We start from the raw sequence: 23,854 nt of genomic DNA on the forward strand, positions 1-23,854 counted from the left end.
TGCTCAGTCTAGGCACATCTGCTGAAGTTTTGGTTTGGTACTTCAAACTCCTGAGGCTGCTATAAATAACAATGTTTTGTGCTGACTAAAGTAGGTCTATATGAAACTGAAAACTAGAATCCCCCAAAGCTTTCCACAGCAGGCAATATATTGTGAGTCATAGTCCACCCTTTGACTTCCGGCAGACGTGTTGGAACTAGCAGTTCAGGGGGTGTTGTAGCACCCCCTGCCTTGAAGTGATTTTCATTCACACACAGGGTTTCCAGTTGGGTTCAACAACTCTCAGCACCCCCACTCTAAAAACTGTTCCAGCGCCCCGACTGCCAGTAGCATCTAAAGGCTCTGACCAGGTTTTCCGCAAGTTGCACCAGACACTTGTGGACACACACACAGCATGAGAAAAAGAAACAGACATGGAAGGCAAACAGTGGCAGAAAGATAGTCCTTTCTGCTCATTCCAGAGATGGGAAATAGAGGCACAAAAAGAGTGACCCAAGGCCTTGAATGAAATCTATAGCAGAATCAGGTCTATAACCCTCATCTTCCAAATTCTAAACTACAGATCCTCTTCCTCTCTTGTGATCTATTAATTCTGTTGGAACAAAGTCTGGACATCATGTATGAAGCAAGCAGGAGGGTTTATTACACACAGCGCTGGTGGAGTGCCACTTTGCCCATCAGGACGCAGTGGAGCACTGCCAGACAATAGGTTACAATTGATTATATAGATTACTGATGGGTGGGGGGAAAGCTATGGCATGGGTGTCCCCCAAGCCTGGGTAGGTTCTAGCAGCAAGATGAAATGATCACAATAAGCCAATAATCTAAAAAGGTTACAGAGTATCCCTGCCCATCGCTTATAGAACATTTTATCTCTAGTACAAGTGGTTTTCCGTAACAAGTTATTTAAACAAAGCAGACATGCAATAACATCTATGTGTCTAATTGGATGGATGATGCATCTGCAAGAGTAATGAGGGCGCCTTTACACAGGCACATTCAGGAGTGCCTATCTAGAAGATTAAAGCAAAAGAGACAGTAACAGAAGAAAGGAATAATATATTTGCTTTGAGTACTAGCCTCGGATAGCAAATGGGATGGTGCTATATCCTGGTTTTCATTTGCAAGGCCTCTTCTTGGAATGTGGTTGCTGGGGCAACTATCCCTCCCTCCAAACTCCAAGGCCCTGTCCGAGTTGGGATGACCATCACTGGGTCTTGACAGTGAGATGAGGGGGGCCAAGTGGGGATAACCTTCCACTCATGCTAACTGGTTTTCTGAACTATAGGATTATAGGCCTACTCCAGACTTACAGATTTGAATACGGGGTCTTTAGCAAAATACTATAACCTGACTCAGAAATTTCCATCCCACAATTCTATTAACAAACAAAACCAAAAATGCCCCCCACTTCCCCAAAGATAGGAGGTAATGAGAATGAAAGCCTTAAAACCCGTGATCTATAGAGTTCACCAGACAGCACTGGCATTTTTCATCATTACAGTTTTTTTTTTATGCCAGTACTTGCTAGTATTGATTACTAGCACCTCATCAGCCCCAGCTGTGGGATTGCCTGGAGAGGGTGCATGGAAGGAGGGGAGGGACAGGGAGCTAGCTGAGTATCAGGTTTTTTTTAAAACAAAAACGCACTCAGAAATATTATGAACAACTTTGGCTGCAATATGAATAATACATGCATTACCAGGTATGCTTAATCATGCAAATGCTACAGTTAATCAATATGAATCTCATGGCAGGGATGGAGCAGCTGTTATGACATGAGATGAGAAACGAATAGAAGCTAAGTATACTTTTCTAGTGAAAAAAATTGATATGACCATTATAAAGCAAACTGTCATCAATCCAATCAGGAGCAGCAGCTGTCATGGGAAGAGCGACACTGATTGCCTGATCTCTATGTCAGAAAAATTGCCACTACATTGACAGCAGTATAAGAAAAAAATATGGCAGAGTAGTTGATAAATAGCATCTTCTGTGACAACAGATCCTACACCAGAGGGGGAAAACATATTGTAAGTGAGTCAACTTTACATTATGTTACTCTCATTCTAATTAATACGTTAGTCCTCAGGCAAAATGAGCCTTCTTACACATCCCACATTCCTAATCTAGTTCTAGTTTCCCACTTTCTTTTTCTCTTTTTAACAAAGGAGATGAGTTTCAATCTTCTGTCTGATGCCATTCCATCAGCTCTCTAGACTGTTCAGATTGTTACAGCCCTACAGATACCTACAGCCTGGTGCTGCATACTGAATATAAATTCTCTTGGTTGGCCATTTTTCATTTCCACTTTCCATTTTGTCTGGAGAAATAGAGCAGCATGTAAATATAGTTCTGAAAAGCACAATACATCCATGGGAGCCAGAGGTAGTAAAGGGAAAATAAGGATTATAAATTATGGCATATTAGGGTGGGTATGCACATTCAGAGTTTCTTAATTTTATGGCATTTGTTACTACCATAGATGAGTCAAAATGTGATGTGTTTCCAATTCAAAATGAAACTAGGAAAGAGAAGAGGGAGAAAGATAACGGAAACAATCACGCTCTCAAACAGGGACATCCTTGATGGCTTGTCATATGACAGAGACAGCTAGATATTGGTAACTCAGGACTTGCAATAAAATTATCCCAACTTTCATGGCAACCTCTGAATTTTGCACACACGGGGCCACACTGTCACCCAATGTAAAGCGGTGCAACTCCATTATATCAATGGAGTAATAGCAGCTCAGAATCTGGCCCAGTATATTCTGGATGCACATGTGTGCAAAAATTGACACAATATGTTTAGACGTGGCATACTGCTATAATAGGGAAAAGAGCAGTTGCATATTTTGTAACAGTGCCAACTTTTCTTTGCTTTCACAAAGCTATTGACTTTAATAACCGATTTGCATTACATACACAGCACCCTAAATACTGTGCTACTTTCTGTTTGAAAGTCATGATAGGCCCTCAGCTTCTTGAGTGCATATATCCATACATGCACACACACTCAGATTTAGAGCATCATAATCTTCACATCTTAATAGACCTCTCACACTTGTAACGTGGTTAATCTCTCACACACTCACAGCCAAGGCAACAGCGGTTGGACTATGTTGCTCCTTTCTGCGATGGGTGCACTGGGGATTGAGCCAGCTACCATCCATCCAAAAACCTGCAAGTGATGTTTATTTGGATTTTTAGCTCTCTGTGAAGGTGCTCGTGAGGTTCCCATATCTGAGAAAGTGGGTCTTACCCATGGAAGCTCTTTACCTAATAAATGCATTTGTTAGTCTGTAAGGTGCTACACTCATGGGTACACTCTCATGTTCCTCAACTAACATCATATATGCCATCATGTGCCAACAATGCTCAGATGCTTTGTATATTGGACAGACTTCAAACTCCCTTAGACAAACAGTTAATGGGCACAAAACAGATGTAAAAACAACCCTGATCACAAACTGGTCAGCCAGCATTTTAATGGAGTGGGCCATTCTGTTAATGACTTAAGAGTCTGCGTCTTACTGAAGAGGAATTTTCACACTCCTTTGGAAAGAGAGGCTGCTGAACTCTCTTTTATATTCACATTCGGCACATTAACACGTGGTTTGAACTGGGATGCGAATTTTCTGGGTCATTATAGGAGCTCTTTTGCATACTTGGCTTAATCTAATTCTTGACTCTCCTCCCACCGCCCCTCTACTCTCTGATTTGTTCACCCTGATAATTTTTTTTCTGATTTGTTAACCTTCATTATTATTTTTGGTTCTCTGTGCCTTAAATATTGCGTCTCTTCTGGCATGGCTATGGTCTGAAGAAGTGCGTCTGTCCCACGAAAGCTCACATAATAAATTGTGTTCGTCTTTAAAGTGCTACTTGACTGCTTTTTTGTTTTGACGGTATATAGACTAGCATGGCTTTCTCTCTGTTACTAATCTTCATTCTGTTAGCTCATGTTGGAATCCTACAGAGAGATTCCAGTTAATGGCTACTGACACTTTGGATCAAGTGTGGATCATTAGATTCATCAGGAAGGTGTGAGTAGCTCTCTGGGAGAGACTGCAAGTTTCTGAGACAGGCTGTTCTTGAGGAAAAACAATGTTGAAAGTGACCAGGCATAGGAAGGCCATGGGCTCAGGTAATGTTATTTTTAATCACTCTTTTGGTAATAAAACTAACCCCTGGAGAGGAGGAAATTTTTAATTCTTCACAACACAGTTGTAGTTTACCTGCAGCTGGATTGGGACTCTGTCAGTCTAAAGGATCCAGATTGGATCTTAATTTCAGAATATGAGTCTTGACACAGAGAGCCAAATTCTAACACCTTTCAGATTAGGGAGGTGGGTTTTGGCTCAGAACCCACATGTGCAGTAAACTCTCTCATATTTGGCAGCCCTGGGGCTGGGAGGTTGTCAGATAGTCAAATATTCTGGACAACAGAGAGGTATACACTCATCCCTTGCTATATGAGCACAATTGGTTCCTAACTTTTTGCTCATAGGCAAAAACTCATACAAGGGACACTAAATTCCCATTAAAATACTTGTAAAAGTCTCTGATTAGTTCCAAGTGCTTGGAGTGGCAGCAGGTGGCGCTGCTTTTGAAAGGTAAGTGAACCTGGGGTGGGGGTGGAGTGTTAAAGGCTGGAGGCAGTTTGGGGACATGAATGGGAGACATGATGGTGGGTTGGGTCTGTGGAGGTGGCGGGGTTCCGGCTGGTTGGGTCTGCGGCGGTGGATGTTAAGGCTGCGGGGCCAGTGAGGTTAGGCTGCAGCAGTTTAGGTGCACGGGGGCTCGCAGGGGGTGTAAGTTTTGGCAGTTCTGGTGCTGGGGGGTAGCAGGGGGGTTTAAGTTGCTGTGGTTTGGTGTCTGCAGTGCTGGCGGGGTGGGGTCAGGCTGTGGTGGGTTGGAGCCACAGGGAGGGGGTAAGGCTCGTATTAGCTGGGGGAGTTCTATCGTTGAGTGAACGAGGGGAGGAATATGAGTCCCTCATTGAAGCGAGAGGAAGCCATGCTAGTCTATACACAATCGAAACAAAAAGCAGTCAAGTAGCACTTTAAAGACTAGCAAAATAGTTTATTAGGTGAGCTTTCGTAGGACAGACCCACTTCTTCAGAAGAAGTGGATCTGTCCCACGAAAGCTCACCTAATAAACTATTTTGCTAGTCTTTAAAGTGCTACTTGACTGCTTTTCATTTAAGCGAGTACTCGTAAATAGAGTATGCGTTTAATGAGGGATGAGTGTACCTAGCTGTGTGTGAAGAAAGATAAGACTAAAGAAAAACAAGATTAGATATTAAGAAACAAACAAAAATGTATGCAGAGTACGTTACTTACCGATACCAGTAGTATTGTACACTGTAAACTTATACTGTGTTTGCTGTATTTATTTGTATTTACTTTCACTATACTGTACTTATGCAAAACATAACTAAAATTTACTTATGGTTAAAATGGCAGTTATTTGAGAGTTCCAGTGACAGAACGCCAGATAGGAAAGAGTTTATTGTATCTCTAACACATACAAATGCAGGCATTTATCCTGAACTCTGTGTGGAGGCAAGACTCCTGGCTGTTGCAGTTTCTTTTGAATAGAAACTGAAGGATTCAGCCCATTACCTGCAAATCTTTATAAGTGGGCATTACAAAGTATGCATCTATGTGGCCAAACTGAAAAGTTACAGGTGCTCGTTTTTAGAGAGGAAGCTGTTCAGGGGACACAAAAATTGTAATATTTCCTACTGTATCCTCAGACCCAGATGCAACTTTCATTTCAATCCTTACAATGTTTGTTTTCTCCTAATACATGATATTTATTTTCAGTGAAAGACCTGAAGAGGATATTGCATAAAATGTCAGTAGCATTAAACAGTCATACTCATGAGCTTGAGGATTTCAGAATGTTAAACAGCTCATTGCTGGCTACTGGAAATGAAATTTATTTTAGAGCTTTTACTTTTTGCTTTTTTCCCTAAAGGTAATAGTGCTCCTAACAATAAGCTGAATTCAGGCTTGTGATTTGCCATTACCAATTCTGAGAGTTCACAGTACTGGCTTATGTAGGTATGTTAGTTCCTTGAATACATTATAATGCTTCAGTGAAATTAATACAGAAGTACAATGGAAGACTGGCATTTCACTATCCAAAACTAGGCAAATATTTGTGAGAGAAATGTGTGAGATAAGGTAACTATTAATGTAATACAGCTTTTCTGATTATTGAAGCCAGTGCTGTCTTGAATTGCCTGTAGTTAAGGATGAATGAACTGCCTGCAATAGGAATTAAACTCAAGTTTCAGAACTAAACCCAAAGTGAACTTTTTTGGGGGTTTTGAAAAACTTTTGTTAGTTGGTGTTTTCTTTGTTTTTCAACAAATAGCTCTCTGTATGCTTTGGTTTCAAGTTCAACCAGAAACACATGCCAAAATACCAGGAGTGAGGTCCACAAAAGTACTTAGGCACCTAAACCCCAGTGGTGTAGCTACTATGGTGACAGTGATGTACCAAGTTCCAAAAAGTTACAGGGGCCAACCAGGGGAGTGGCATTTTGCCTGGCTGAGTCCCTAATGTCACTCACTTATATTTTGCCCTGACTAGTTTTGCAAATGAATATTTTGGATTGCAGTGTTGCTCAGGTCTGGCCGGTCCTCTCTATCTGGGAGCAGAGAAAGGGGTGGGTGGCTCAAATTTGAATGAGCAGTGTTGTCATTTGGTGCATGGGATCACAGCACCACTCAGGTTTGATCCATGTGCTATTTTATCATGATAGAGGGGTGGATGGGCCAAATCTGAGTGGTACTGATCCTGCGTATTGGACTGCAATCCCATTCATCATTCATATTTGGCCTGTACTGAGCAAGTGCATGATGGGCAATGGGAATGTGTGGAGCCCCTGGGCAACTAGAGTGGGATGAAGGCAGCCTAGCCTGGGATAAAAGTGGAGGCAGGAGAGGGTTGGTGAATGGCAGGAAGCTCCCAGGGTGGAGGATGAAGGACTAAGGCTAAATTGTTGGTGAGCAGGAAATGCTGGAGAGCTGGGAGAAAGGCGTTGGAGGTGAGACGTGAAGGAATGAGGTGGGTGGGTGTCAGTGGGATAAGCTGTGAGACGAATGTGGGATGATGAGGAGAGAAATGGGATAGAGAGAAGACAGTGGAGGGAGCAGCCCTAGACCCATTTTCTCCCCTATGTATTTTCAAGGGTACCATAGCAACAGTGTAGGATTATAGCATGAGTCCACAAGCCCTGGACAATTTGTGTCTTCTGCACAGAGAAGGCACCATAGCAATGGTACAGAGCATCCTCAGTCTTGGGACAGCAGTGGGGAGACCACAGGGGAAGGGGTGGAATGGGGGCGGAATGGGAAGCAGACTGCAGGGTGGAGTGGGATGGAGGGGAACGTTGAGTAGAGCTACAGGCAGAAGGGGCAGAACAGGGGCAGAGCAGAAGTGGAAGGGGTGGACAGGGTCACAGTTCTGCCCCACTGTAGCTTAATCCACTAATGCAAGGCCAATTTGTTTAAGCAAAAACAACTTTACTGTAGTCTGAGGGTGGTGGAATGTTCAGGCTTCTACTTCTATATCTTTAGAGAGCGTCCTTGTCCTCCCCCTCACATCAAACCCTCCAGCCTTATTATCTGAGGAACAAGTAGTGCTTCTGCCCCTTTCTTCCTAAAGCAGCAATCTTTATTCCTGACTTCAAACATCCTGGTCCTAAGCTACCGGAGACTAGCTCAATGGCATTCACAAGTCACTGAAGCTCCACCAGAGGGAATTTACAGGCAGTTTAAAGTCTAAGGTTTTCAGGAATGACAGCAGATCTGGGTATGTCACTTTCAGGGTACCTAATCTGAGAGACTCTAATGAGGCCTGATTCTCAGAAGGCTTTCAGAACATTCTGACATCATGAGCACCAAAATTGTGGGTTTAGGATTTCTGAATTCTGTTGCTGATGTTGGGAAAGTGAGATCTCTTCTCCCTGCCTTAGTTCCCCATTTACGCAATAAGACCTCCTCACTGAGAAATTGATTAAACAATTTGTAAAACATTTGAGATTCTCTCTCATGAAAAGCACTGCGGAACTGGCAAACACAATTATAAAATGCATCCTTGACTTCCATGTGATAGCATTCCATCTTTTGTTCTCCATCACTATGAACTCAAGTTGCTGGTGTATAATGCAGAGCTTTACATTGCTACTACAGAATCAACTGGAGAAAGGAAGAAGTGATACACATAGCAGGGAAAGTATGTGATGCTTTTTTTATTTTTATTTTTTAAAAAGGTTGTCATTGGTTGTAAAAACTAACTTACGAACGCAAAGCTTGATATGGCAGTTGCCAAGGATAAAATCCTGACATTGGATGTTAATAATATTCAAAGCAGCTTAATTAAAGTCTGGTTGTTTTGTATAAATTAGGAGTTCAATGCTAGCAATAACAAAGGTGAATAACTACATAATAAATATTAATAAGTATTAATAATGAGACCCTATAGCATTGCTTTTAAATATGAATTTGGTTCTAAAAGGAAATACAAAGCAGGCTATATGTAACACACGCAAAGCAACATGTCACAAAGATGGTAGTCCAACACTGGGATAAGTGCACCTGATGCAGTGCATGCAGGAATTTATAATATACGCCTAAATATGGAATTGTTATTATTTGTATTACTGTTGAACATTATTAGGCACTGTACAGATATCCAGGACAGACAATCTCTACTCCCAGGCATTCACAAGCTAAGTAAACAAGATAGACAAATGATGGGAAGAGAAGAAGAGGAACAGAAGCATGAAGCAACTTACCACTGGTCACAAAGCAAGCCAGGAATACAGATTAGCTTTTCCATTCTAATGCTTTGTTCACCAAACCTCCATTGCATCATCTGTGATATGACATGAAGCAACTGTACCCTGATCATGCCCAAAGACAAGTTACATTCATTGGCTATATAGTACAAATATCAAGACTGCAGTTTTACTGTGCAAATGAACTGTGTCCAGGTGCAGAATTTGTCTCTTGAATGCCTTCTTTTAATGTGACCGTAAGTTTTGAAACTGGATTGCATGCTTATTTCCCTGGACATCAAAGAACACCAGACACCGCTGAGTTCTCTCTATTTCCCATTCCAGGGCTAGACTTCTGAGAGTGAATTCAACAGGCATTTAAATAAGCACATAATGATTACACTCTATTAGAACATTCATAATATGTATATGTAAAGGGATATACTTTGCATGAAGATCATTAGAAATAAACTTCTTCAGCTAGTTCTTCATATAATAGTACCTGAGCTGATTAAATGAGCCTCAGCAAATTACTGGCTGGAGGCTATGAAAATCCATAAAAACCAAGTTAAATTCTGCATGAAAGAGCTGGTAAGATGCAGAGAGGGTTCTATTTTTACGTTTTTAATGATATGAATAACACAGAAAAGCAAAACAAAAATTAATGAGGATTTTATTTTAGTGATGTTGGATATGCATTTCAAAAAGAATAGTTTGACGCGAGAGAAAGAGGAAAAGAATAATCTCATCATAAGAAAAAGAAAACCCAAGCTGTTCTCTGAGGTTCTGAACTGATTCTGCGGAATGAAGCAAACTAATGGAGCAAAATTTTCTAAAATTGCAGGAACTTGCAACTTGCATAGTCGCATGGACATGGGGTTTTCACTCATTGATTTAAAGTTTAATGGCTGTTTTTCATGAATTAAACATAGCATAACTTTGCTTATTTTCTATCTAATAATTCTTCCGACAGGTTATTCTGAATATTTGTAAATAATAACTCATTCAGTAAGATTTGGTGTTATTCTGTCCCAACTAAAATCAGAATTTTTCCTATGACCTGCAGACAGATATAGGGGCAAGTAATATTTTAATATACTGCAAATGCATCCTTAAAATTCTGTGGTGATGTCAGCAAAATACCTGGGTGGCTATATAGTGGGGGGTGCTATCACCATTGCTTTTCATGCAGATCATTCTGGAAGAACTATCCCTTCTTCTGGGATCACTACAGGTGGAGCTGTCCCTTGGGGATGGTAGATTAGGTTGACCATCGTGGGACATATACCTGGGGGAAGGTGGAGGGAAGAAGCTCTGCTTTGATAAAATAAAATAAAAATATTTAGCCCTTTGTCCATTGTTCCAATATTCAAATGAGAAGGCAGGTGAGTTGGGTAGGGTGAGGGGCTGAATGGGGAAGTGAGCATCAGGTGGAAGTGGGGTGAGAAGATAGGTGGGCAGATGATAAACAGGAGAGCATTGGGTGGGCACACCATACAGGTGACAAGGAGATTAGCAGGAGACTGATTTGTACTGCAACCCACAGGGCCCTGGCCCCATCCCAAGGTGGCCCTGACCACCAGAAGCCTTTTCTCACTGGAAAGGCACCATCCCTACAGCTTCCCACTGTCTTTTACCCTGGGATTGCCTAATTCAATCCAGGTGTGTGGCTTATCTTGACTGTCCATTTTATGGCCAACTCACCCAGTTACAGACTCTCTATGGGATCTGTATCTGCAGTGCATTGTGCACAGCACCCCTAGGCACAACTGTAACGTAATTAATAGCAATATGCATACATGGCAGCCACAGTTAACTTCAGTGAGGATGCAGAGGTACAGAGGGGATGACTTGAACCACACTCTGGCTGCGTCTACACCAGCAAGTTCGTTTGAAAAAAAAAATAGACCTTTCAGAAAGAACCCATGGAGTGTCAATGCGCACAATGAGCTCTTCCTATCTGAAACTGAAAGAACATGGCGCTTTTGTCTGGCTGCTCTCTTCCTCTCCCAGGTGAGGGAGAGTGCCTTTTCCTGAAAGATTCTTCTGGGAAAAAAAATGTGTGTAGATGCCTCAAGGACCCTTTTTTCTAAATGACAGTCCTCATGGTGCCAGATTTTTCAGTCCCTGGCCCATTCTTTCGAAAGAGCAGGGGCTGTGTAGGCCTGCTCTATTGAAAGAGTGGATTGATTTTTTTGGTTTGCTTTTTTGTGTGTGTGTGGAAGCAATCTTTCAAAAGACGTTTTTTCAGAAGATCTCTTCCAGAAGAACCTCTTTTGAAGGATCACTGCAGTGTAGGCGCAACCTTTGTGTGTAATGCAAGTTAATTCTCAGGTTTTAGAGTCAAAATTTTATTTTTGCTCTAATCTGAAGAAGGTTTTCAATCAAGGCAGTGAGAATAAAGTGTTCAGTGCAAGTGTGTCTGTACAGAGAAAATGACTTTGGAACACACTGGATTGGTTAACTTTGGATTTTGGGGGCTTGACTTCTGGAGCCCTGTGATGTTACTGCATATTTACAATAAGTATAAAACCATTTCTGTAACCACTGTATTAAGCTTGCGCCAAATCTTGTGCCAGGTGGGCTAAGTGAGGTGTCTAATGAAAGCTGGTGTTTCACTGGATCTGTTTACGCTACTTATAGATTAACAGACATTTTGGAGCATAAGCTTTGTCAGATTGAAAGGTGCTCCAAAACATGTTAGTCTATAAGTTGCCACAGGACTTCTTGTTGTTTTTGAAGACACAGACTAACTCAGCCACCTCTCTGATACTTTATGCTAGTTGTATTTCTGTGCCATCTTTGTACGTAAAGTTATAGATATTGGCTCTATACTTGTATTAGAAACGTTTTAAAGCTAAGGATTCACAGCAGAAAGTGTGATCAGTTCCCCAGTCGGATGACATGGGCTGAACAAAGAAACAGAGACCCAGACATCAAATTCACATTGACTAAGATATGCTGTCAAACCCAGGAGCCAACGGCAGAATGCCACGATAGGCAAGCTGATCATTGCCTGAAGAAGAAAGGGTTTTTCCCTCCACTATAAAGAAGTCCCTGGCAGTGACCATTTTGTTCTTCAGTCCTCATGAACTAAGCCTGCATGGACTGGGGCCCACCCTCAGAGGATGTATTTGCAGAGACTCTCAAGACCTCTCCCCTGAGTAAGGGGGCTTACTAGTTGAGGCATTAGGAACTGCTGGAGACTCTGAGGGTTTGCTTGTGTGACTGGCCAGAGGGGCTGGCAGAGACACTTTTGTGGCTGGCTTGGTTTGCCTTATTGAGAACAAAACTCCAGCATGGGCTTTTTCAAGCAAAACCCTTTGGATCTTCACTGCAAATTCGTTGGATAAGGGGACTGAAAATTTTTGTTTGTAGTGATGTGACAAGTAGAGTATGCCAAAACTTAACCTATAAAAATTATGACCTGCATGAAAGAAACTTTACTTATTAACTCCACCAGGTTCATTGAAAAATTATTTTGTAAAAAATAAAAACAATAGTCAATATCCATGTAGGACATACACATGCGCACATCTTCTGCTCTGGTACATTCTTTGCTAACAAATATCAATATCTCCAGAACTGTCCTGATGATGTCAGCAAACTAACCATCATAGTATCTCAGCTCCAGTGGCCCCCCAAGGAAAGTCTGTCATGCACAATAGAGAAGTGGTAGTAATTCTCATTGATAGAAGTCACTAGCTTAGTCCATTGAGACTATGAGAGCAGCTGGGTACGGTTCCCACTTTTCATTTCACGTCTCTGCTTTGATACCATAATGATTATTGTTAGTGATAGGACATAATGATGAATTTGATTAAATGGAATTCAGAGTGAGTGACAGGACCAAGTACTTTTTGGGTATTCTCTCTTTTCTGAACCCTCACATTAGTTGGAAAGCATGGTAGAGCGAACATTTCCTGTTTTTACCATGTAAATCATGAAACCTGAATTGGATTTTTGATGGATAATCCAATCATAAGTTAAATAGAAAATTAAATCCCAAGGGTAGTCAAGGTATTTATTAAAGCAATAGCTCTATTCAAGCCAGAAACTTTTATTATAGGATAATTGGAATGCATTCATTTGCCGGAATCTCTCCTCCAGCTTTGATACAAAAGATGAGAGTTTCTCCATAACACGTTTAAAGAGTTTATCCTATTCATTTAATTACAATCCATTTAACATCATATTCCTTGCTGTCCTTTTGGTCAAGGTCAATTCAGTGTCCAGTTCCACTATTAGCCAGGGAATCTATTCCAGTGTTGCAGGCAGATGGACTGGATGATCCAATAGGTCTTTTCTGTCTCTGACTAGTGTATTGCTAGATCACTGGAAAATCCAAATGTATATTGCATGTAGATGCATCTTTTTAGAGCTGTTTCCTCCTACAGATAATACTACATAGTTTGGTACAGTTAATTATCTTTAAATAGGACAGACCTTGTTGCAATTCATGAGGCTACTCACCTGATGCAGGCTATTAATGGTGGAATCTCTATACAGTTTCAGGACAAACTAGCTGAAAAAATAAACAAAGGATGCTTATCAAGCAGAGATGGGTAACTTAGATTTTTGGTGCAGTGTTAGGTCTGGACATTCTGTTACGACATTCTGTTTGGGGCTAACTGAATTTGATTTTTTAAAAAAATTTAGTGAATCAAAAAAGTGCTTTTTCAGGTCTGCTCCATAGCAGGGATTCACACCTGGGCGTCTCCTGTGTCCCAGGTGAGTTCTCTAAACCAAGGGGCAAAGATTAATGAGAAGGGCAGGCGGGGAAAGGTAACAGGGGCTCCAATAACAACAAGAAGTCTTGTGGCACCTTATAGACTAACAGATATTTTGGAGCATAAGCTTTTGTGGGCAAAGGCCAGCTTCATCAGATGCATGAGTGGGGTGGTGGTGGTTTCAGAGGGGCATTTAAAGAGTGGGGTCCCAGTAAGAGGGAGGGCCAGAGCTGACAAGGTTTATTCAGCAAGGTGGAAATGGCCTAGTATCAACAGCACTTATCAAAAGAGGAAAAAACAAGTCAGATCAGAAAGGGGTATGTGAGCCCTTGTCAGAGTCTAATGGGGAGATATTAGCACCCAGAACAGAGAAACTGTCTTTGTAAGCTGTGAGCCACTCCCAGTCTCTGTTTAATCCACGGTTAATGGAGTTAAATTTGCAAATAAATTGCAGCTCAGAGATTTCTCTCTCCATTTGATTTTTAAAATTTTTTTGTTGCAGAACTGTCACCCTTAAATCTGCCACTTAAATCTGCCTCCAGCTTCCATTCAGGGCATACTACATGATCAATTGTTTATAGCCAGGCACTAAGGTACAACCATATTTGCTCTGATCCAGCAGATAGAGACAAACATCTGTAAGACCTTTACCAAGCTTTCCTCAAACTACAATACTCACCTAAGCAAGTGAGAAAACAGATTGACAGAGCCAGACAGGTACCCAGAAGCCACCTGCTACAAGACAGTCCTTGCAAGGAAAACATGAGAACACCCCGACCATCATATACAGCCCCCACCTAAGGCCTCCCCAATGCATCAACAGTGATCTGAAACCCATCCTGAACAATGATCTTTCACTCTCACAGACCGTGGGAGGCAGACCTGTCCTCACCTACAGACAGCCTGCCAACCTTAAACAAATCCTTTGCAGCCACTACAAATCACAAACCAGTGGCTCTAGGCATGGAACCGGCCCCTGCAATGGTCGTCGCTGCCAACTTGGCTCACATATCTACACCAATGACATCATCACAGGATCTAACATCAACCATACCATCAGGGGCTCCTTTATATACACATCTACTAATATAATATATGCCATCATGTCCCAGCAATACCCCACTGCAATTTACATTGGCCAAACTGAACAGTCTCTACATAAAAGAATACATGGACATAAATCAGACATCAGGAACAGTAATGTACAGAAGTCCTTGGGGGAACACTTCAACCTCCCTGGACACTCAGTGGCAGAGTTAAGGGTGGCAGTCCTGAAACAAAGAAATTTCAGAAATCAAATGGAGAGAGAAATCTCTGAGCTGCAACTTATTTGCAAATTTGACTCCATTAACCATGGATTAAACAGAGACTGGGAGTGGCTCGCATCTTACAAAGACAGTTTCTCTGCCCTGGGTGCTAACATCTCCCCATTAGACTCTGACGAAGGCTCACATCCCCCTGTCTGATCTGACTTGTTTTTCCCTCTTTTGATAAGTGCTGTTGATACTAGGCCATTTCCACCTTGCTGAATAGACCTTGTCAGCTCTGGCCCTCCCTCTTACTGGGACCCCACTCTTTAAATATCCCTCTGAAACATGCCCCCCCAACTCATGCATCTGATGAAGTGGGTCTTTGTCCATGAAAGCTTATGCTCCAAAGTATCTGTTAGTCTATAAGGTGCCACAAGACTTCTTCTTGTTCTTGAAACTACAGACTAACACGGCTACCTCTCTGATACTTGTTACCATGCAAGGGGCTCCAATGCCACTTCTTCCTCCTCTTCTGGAATTTTGTGACTGGCTAAAAGATTTTGTACCAATTCACAAATAGTTTCATGTTGACTGAAACTATGTTTTTTGATGAATAAAGTATTTGTCCAAAATGTTTTGCTCAGCTCTACTATTTTCTTTTCTGTTGTATGCACAGGTCAGAACTAGATATCCAACTTCTGTAATCAGAGAATGGCTTCTGTATCAAGGGAGGCTAAGGCCTGGGCTACACTAAGGATCAAAGTCAGTCCCAGATACGCAATTCCAGCTATGCCATTTGTGTAGCTGGAATAGGCATAACAGGATTGACTTTCTTCCCTGGTGTAGATCAGGCCTCTTTGGGCTCACATCGACATCCCTTACTCTATACATCAGTGTGGGTTACCAGGGTTGACAGCAGAGCCCAGAGACATCAATTCTGCTGCATCTTCACACACATGGCAATACCGATCCTTAGAAGATCCACTGTAGTGTGCCGAGCCCTGGTAAGTATAGACATACCCTAGGAGTTGAAGTAGTAAGACTAAGCCTCTTCCACTCCTACAACTAGGAGCACAGGCCATTGACAACCATTCATCAGAATCCCCTGTCCTGGGAGATCTTTTACAGTTCTGATCAGGTGTATCCCATCTTTTTAGCGTCTGCTTTCAGGTCTCTATGCCAAGAGTTTAAGCTGCTATCCAAATGACAGGCACTTTTCTGCCACATGAGTTATTGTCTCCCTGCCCCACAGTCACATCACGAAGAGGAAACAGGCCAAACCAGTGAATTGTTATGACAACTCTGGATGAACCAGAGAGTAGTGTGTTGAGCCTAGTCAAGGATTTACAATCAGGTGGGCCAGGATCAAAATGCAGTGAAAGACTGCTGAATGGACTTGCTGTATTAGGCTCTTTCCCACTGAGTCTTCCATTCTGTAAGAAGATAATTTTCAGCTCTGTGGTGATGTTGATTGTCTGTGCATAGTAAAGAGCCAATAGCACTTCTGTGCATAGTAAAGGGATTAGCAACCCAGCCCACAGGAGTGTGTTTCCTCACCCGAATGAGAGTAGACTTCTGGGTTATCACCTGCTAGGACTTCACGGAAGATAGAATTATCTGTAGCTAGAAAACTATAACAACCTTAGATTAACAGATCTCCTTGTAGCCCTCCTAACTTCTTCCAAATGTGACATATGGCTGACCTCCATTACCTAAAGAATAGCAGTCATTGGAGACTGGTCCAGAACCCAGTGAAGTCAATAATAGCCATTCCTTATGAACAAAGCAAATTCCCTGAAGGAAAGACATATTCATGCCTGAGTATTTTAAATGTTGCTGCTGCACTAGGATGGCATAACGGATTTGGAAACCCAATCAGATGTGAACATGCCATCATCACACTGGTACCCTTTGGGTCTTTCTGTCAGCACAGTTACGTGTAATTTAGCTTTACTTTTTGTGTCCAGTATTGATTTCCCACTTGCCCCCACCTCAGCCTACACCCAGTTTTGTTCACTCTTCATTTCTCTCATTCTTGTTTTATCCCTTTTATACCCAATGAACTTCTTCTGTCCTCCATTATGTTTATACTGCATTTCTCAAAGTCTTGCACAACTGTCCTAGAAGCTGAGATTTAATTTTACATGGAGAAGTAAAAGTCTTATGAGGCCCATGAGTATCCTTTGTTCAACAATCTTTACCAATAACTGAAGATTTACTACCAATAGGTTCCCGTTTCATGGAAGATCAGGTATATAATCAGTAAAAGGTAACATATTCCCTAGAAAAGCCTGTGTTCATTATCATTATTATAAAATAGCCTTAATAAAATGGCCCACTATTCATTTTCTTTTTAAAGTAGTACAACTACAGTTCTATTTAAGATGATCAACATAGCCATAACATCACCTACATTCAAGTATGTAATTCATTCTCATCTGCAGAAGTGTAGTTATTATCCTCTGGATGAGGGTGATAAATAAAACTCTGCAGTTAATTAACTTTTCTGTTTCTGAAGCCAGTATGGTGGTGATGAATGGCCGCTGAAGGATGCACTGTTGATAGGGACTCAGAGTTATAATGTGCAGGTGCCTTGCAAAAGGATAAGACAATCTGGATAAAATAAAAAAGGGTTTTCCAAACCTAATTCTGAATCCTTTCTAGGTTCAAAAAGTTTAATTGCTTAGGCATTTATCCACACCTTGTAATTTCAGCTAAGGCCAGAAGTGGAAAAACCAAAATATTATAAATCTATGCCATATTTACCCATGTGATGGATAAGCTAATATCTGGTATAGCTGCATCCCCTTGCTTACTGTCAGCAGTCATAAGGGAACAAAGAAACACCATTTTGGAGCAATTGTCATTTTGTTATGTTTTCAGTTGATGATGCTATTCCTTGCAGCTTACTAGATCACTCATTGTTTGCACTTTGCCTAGTGTAATATGGTACATATTTGATAATTTGCCTATTTGTCAAACATGGAGTCCATTCCCTAGGCAACCAATAAGGGTTAGAAGATTTACCTTCTACCCTAAAAAAGGAGTATAGCAGGAAGTCCTGTCCAGTCATTACTGTGTACTTGGATCATACTTTCCAGCTTTTCTTCACACCCGAGAAGACTAGACACTTATTTGAAAAAACAATAAAGCTGAAAATTTATCATAATTGTATGCCTGCAGGGAAGAAGAGTAATTACTACAAATGAGAGACTTGTCCATACAGTGAACAATTTTCTGTTTCTTCATAGACTAACCACACACAAAACATAAAAGAAAAAGCAGTCAAATAGCACTTTAAAGACTAGCAAAATAGTTTATTAGGTGAGCTTTCATGGGACAGACCCACTTCTTCAGACCATAGCCAGACCAGAAAAGACTCAGTATTTAAGGTGTAGAGAACCAAAAATAGTAATCAAGATTGACATAACAGAAAAAAAATTATCAAAGTGAGCAAATCAGAGAGTAGAGGGGTGATGGGGGGAGTCAAGAATTATATTAAGCCAAGTATGCAAGTATGCGTCACTGGACCTAACCAGGTTATTCACAGAATCACGGGCACTTTCTCATGCTCCTCTACTAACATCATATATGCCATCATGTGCCAACAATGCCCAGATGCTTTGTATATTGGACAGACTTCTAACTCCCTTAGACAAAGGGTCAATGGGCACAAAACAGACATCAAAACACTCCAGATCCACAAACCAGTTAGTCAACATTTTAATGGAATGGGGCATTCTGTCAATGACCTAAAGGTATGTGTGTTACTGAAGAAGAATTATCGCACCGTTCTGGAAAGGGAAGCACCCGAGCTGGCTTTTATATTCAAATTCGGCACATTAACACATGGTTTAAATCATGATGGAAACTTTCTGAGTCACTATAGGGGCTCGTCTGCATACTTGGCTCAATCTAATTCTCGACCTTCTCCTCCACCCCTCCACTCTCTGATTTGCTCACCTTGATTATGTTTTTCAGATTTGTCCTCCTTGCTTATTGTTTTTGGTTCTCTGTGCCTTAAATATTGAGTCTGTTCTGGTCTGGCTATGGTCTGAAGAAGTGGGTCTGTCCCACGAAAGCTCACCTAATAAACTATTTTGCTAGTCTTTAAAGTGCTACTTGACTGCTTTTTGTTTTGATACTGTATAGACTAGCACGGCTTCCTCTCTGTTACTATAAAACATCAAAGGAAACCTGATTTGCTCTTAGGATTTTCCCATTGACTTTGACAGCTAGATTTTCAGAAAATATCATCAATTGCTGAAGCTGCATTTTGGCCCCACAAAGTGTGGAGACTTGATTAAGGTGGGACTTAAAATATGACCCTTAATGTGACCTAAATCATTGAAAGGACCCCATTGCTTTTGTTAGAATGGTATAACTCCATGGTCTAGAGGCTGGAGAAGTAGAGAAGCCAGATGGAAGTGATTCCAGGGCCTTTTATATACCATGTGTAGGGACTGCCATTCTTCCTACTGCAGAAACTTACAGGTAAAGATAGAGTATGGAATCATATGGGCAAGTCATATGTCCACACATAGTTTTGCACTGCCACAGCGAAGACATTACCCACCCTGTAGTTGGAACTTTCATAGGAAAATACATGAAGTGCGGATGGGCTTCCTCCATTGTGTGGCCAGACATTCCTTGCTGGGCCATTTGACTAAAGAGTCTCTTTACAACGTGATGTCTAAATACCTCATGAGTGTTACCACAGAGGCCCATATTAGAAATACAGGTGCACAGCTAATATCTGTATCTTCGGATATGAAAATAATACAAGTTTATAAACAGCATAATCATTTTCCAGCAAATCATAAGCTTTCCATAGACATCTTGCATGCCACATGTTGTATAATATTTGCTGCAATTATTTAACAGAGGTTGTAACAATGATCTATTGGGGTTCTATGTGTGGCCTACAATATATTTTGTTTACCATTGCCTGTGCAACCGGTTGCCATATTCTGGTCATTTTCATCTGCATAGTTTTTTTTTCCCTATCAGTGCTGCAAAAGTGACATGCACTTCAAAATGACATGCACTTAAAACAAAGGCACGTGAAGTGAGGTGTGTGCTGAATGCGCACAACAGTCTGAGAGCCATGCGCTACCTCTGCCTCCAGTTGAAAAGTTGATGCAGTTCAGTCAGAACACCCAAAAGTCTAAGTATGCATGGTTAGTTGGCAAAACTATCCTTTCCCAAGAGATTGTCTTGGTTTCAAAAATCTTGCGGCAAACTGAGATGAAGGAGGGCCACATATGCAGCTCACTCATCTAGATTGCTTCACACTGAACTGTGTGGGAGTACTACTGAAAATGATCTAGGAGTTATAGAGGATCGAAAATTGAACATGAGTTTTCAACGTGATGCAGTAATGAAAAGAATATATAATTGTGGGGTGTACTAACAAGAATATTGTATGTAGAAAATGGGGAATAATTGTCTGCCTTTTCCACTGATGAGACCCTATTATTTAGATTCCAGTGTCCAATGCTGGATTCTGCTTTTTAAGGAGGATATGGACAACACAGAGAAAGTCCAGAGGAAAGCAGTACAGATGATAAAATGTTTAGAAGACCTGACTGATAATAAAAAATAAAAAAAAAGTTGGACATATTTGGTCCTGAGAACAGAAGACTAAGGGGAGGGAAACCTAATGATAGTCTTCAGTTAAGGACTCTTATAAAGAGGACCATGATCAATTGATGTCCATATCCACTGAAGGTAGTACAAGAATTAACAGTCTTAATTTGCAACAAGTGAGATTAAATATTAGGTTTTGGTTAGATATTAGGAAAAACTTTGAAAGGTAGCTCAGAGCTGGAATGATCTTCCAAGAGACATTGTGGAATTCTCATCATTGAAGATTTTTAAGAAGAAGATTGTACAGACACCAATCAGCAAAAGTGGAGGTATCCTTTGTCCTGTCTGAATACAAGGGACTGGACTTCATGGCTTCCCGAGGTCCCTTCCAGCCCTCTACAGTACTTTTATGATTCTGTGTTATCAGTCCTTACTTTGTAACCTAGAAAAGTCTCTTTATAAAAACTTGAGATTCTTCCATAATTCATTGACTGTGACTTCAAAAACCCTATCAAGTACCGTGGACTCAAAAAATCATGAGCATGGTCAGTTCTGTAAATGTGATTTTAAAATGTGTTTTCTTTAACCGAGGACTGTATTATCTTGTAATAATATTAGAAACCACTTAATACTGACTCTTTACCCTTATTAGAATTTAGATCTACATTCTAGTATGCTCAATTAACCCATCTGTGCTACCAATTTCCTTACCATGCCTGCTTTAAAAATTCATCATACATGTCATAAATGGACATCTCTCCACTTCTGTTTATTATTCTTCCTGAAATAACCTCAGCTGATTTTGCAGGGTCAGGGTTAACTTTCTAATGGATCCTGACTGTTGAAAGATGTTAAGATACTGCAGATTTGCAAATTACATAATTTATGTTAATACACTATGGTAATGCAAAATGATTTCAATTTGGGATTGTCAAATACAGTATTAGGGAAAAACTGGTATACATAATAGCTTTTGAGGAACTGTACCGTCAAAGACAACAAGAAGCTTTCTACTTGTCATTTAATTTTGTTGTAGATTAATTGAAAAGCCTGTTATAGACAAAGGATGCTTACTGATTGTGATCACATTAGGAGATATATTGAGATTAAGTAACACTTACTTGAATCCTAGGAAAAAGGGCACAGTTTTACCCTACTTGTGTAGATGGCCAGCATCAGGCATATGTGTTACTTTAGGCTCTCTGGAACCTTCAAAATCAGATTTAAGAGGGATTTGAATACTACATAGACTTTATGCTATTCTTCTACTAAGGAATAAACATGATTATAGTGAAAACTAAACATAGCTACAGGAAAAGATCTGCGGTTATCTATAAAAGATGTCAGAACTGTGGATTATATTTGCATAACCACGATTGTTAAATTCAATGGGTGCAGATCAGTCCCTTAATTATTCTGTTAAATAGACAGATTAACAACATTTAGTAATTCCTACCAATCCTCTTGCTTCTGGCTCTCCTAAAAAGAGTCATGTGCGCATATATATATATATATATATATATATATATATATATATATATAGTTTTTAAACTGAAACATCAGAGAGACTAACATGAACAGCCAGCTTTCTGTTTCCTATGGCAATTCAACCAATATTGACAATTTCCAAATTAATGAATTTGGCGAACACACATGAATGGAACAGACATTGTGATTTGTTAATTTCTTTTAATTTGAGACATTTAGATTAGCTGTAGGGTCCTGATCCAGCAAAGCATGGAGGATTACAATGAAGGCTCATCAATGTCAATGGGATTAAGCAGGTATTGAAGTACTTTGCCAGACAAACAGCCACCAGAACCACCACTAGAAGTCATAATTACACATAAATATATGTGCATATAAATGGTAACAGATAAAGTGACATAATTTTCCACTGACACAAAGACCAAGAATTTAGCATGATTCAGAGTGGGATTAGAAGTTTATAAGAGTAACAAAAATATCCAGAGTTACAGTATATAATGCCAGAAGAGAATATTGGTAAGAACATATGAAGTCTCATATTTCTGATTTTAGGGGAATCTCTTTTTAATAAATATCTGTGTGTTTGATGGAGTCGGATTAATTTACATCTGCCTACTATGAGGTTTTGTTGCATTTTATTCGGACGCATCTGATTCTGACCACTGTAATAGACAGGATACTAAATTAGATATCTTTGGGGCCTCATCTCATTTGGCAATTCCGATATTCCTTTTTTTATACTAGCTGGGAAGGACTGGATTTTACATATTATATACTTTGCGGCATCACTGTTTTTAGCTGTTCACTTTATATCTAATATTGGATAGATTAGCAAAATAAAGGCATCTGACAGTAGACAAATTCTGTCTCTGTTCTAATGAAATGATTTTAGTACTGACTTCTCTACTGCACTCAGTGAGCAGTAATTCCCCTACACGTCAGTCGCCATTCATCTGCTGATTTAGCAAAGAACTCCAGTTTATTTAGGAAGGACCTAATTCGAATTTACTTATACTGTACTAGTTTTATATCCATATACATTTCATTTTTTTCAGTTTTCTCACTTCTCATTTACACTAGAGTAGTAAGTTCCCAACTGGGTCCAACAACTAAATATGCTAGAGGTGAGTAACATTCTTTCCAGTACAACAAAAACTCTTGTGGCACCTTATAGACTAACAGATATGTGTTATCTGTTAGTCTATAAGGTGCCACAAGACTTCTCATTGTTCTCGAAGCTACAGATTAACATGACTACCTCTCTGATTCTTTCCGGTGTGCATGCTTGAAATTGTTTGTGGCACATATCCGTAGTTTCCCATACAGCATGCATGTAAAATGCCCATAAGATGCATTTCCTGTTGAAAAGAAAATGAAAACTCATAAAATCTACCTTTAAATGACCACCCAAGTTACCAGTAATTATTTTTTTCAAGTAGAAGACATGATCTTTAACGTTTGAGTGGAAGTCCACAGGGAGCCTTGGAATTTTTATGGTGATTACATAAGCTGTAGTCTGGAGGAAACTCCTGATTGCAGATTTTGTTTTGAGTATTTGTGTTAATGCTACCAAATAAAAAGAAAAGTTCTGTAGGTTATTGTGGGATAGTGACTATCTCTTTCTAATATGTCAGTACCATACTTAATATAATGAAAGCCTGGCCTCGGGGTGCTTCTATAACATAAATAATACCAATTAATAATAAAATATAATTTCAATATGATCTAGTAGAGGGCAGGGCACTACGTTAGCAGCCTGGAGACATGACTTCTGTTGCAGACTCAGTCATTGATCTGTTGGATAAACCTTCAAAACAAAAGGCAGTCAAGTAGCACTTTAAAGACTAGCAAAATAGTTTATTAGGTGAGCTTTCGTCTCCCTTAGAAGTTATAACCTGGTTAGGTCCAGTGATGGTACTTCCAGAGAAGATATGTGGACAAAGCTGGCAGCGGGCTTTGTTGAAGGGAAAGGTTCCAGGACTGGTGTTCCTGGGGTAT

Source organism: Carettochelys insculpta, chromosome 1, assembly GCF_033958435.1.
Source record: "Carettochelys insculpta isolate YL-2023 chromosome 1, ASM3395843v1, whole genome shotgun sequence".
Classification (NCBI taxonomy): domain Eukaryota; kingdom Metazoa; phylum Chordata; order Testudines; family Carettochelyidae; genus Carettochelys; species Carettochelys insculpta.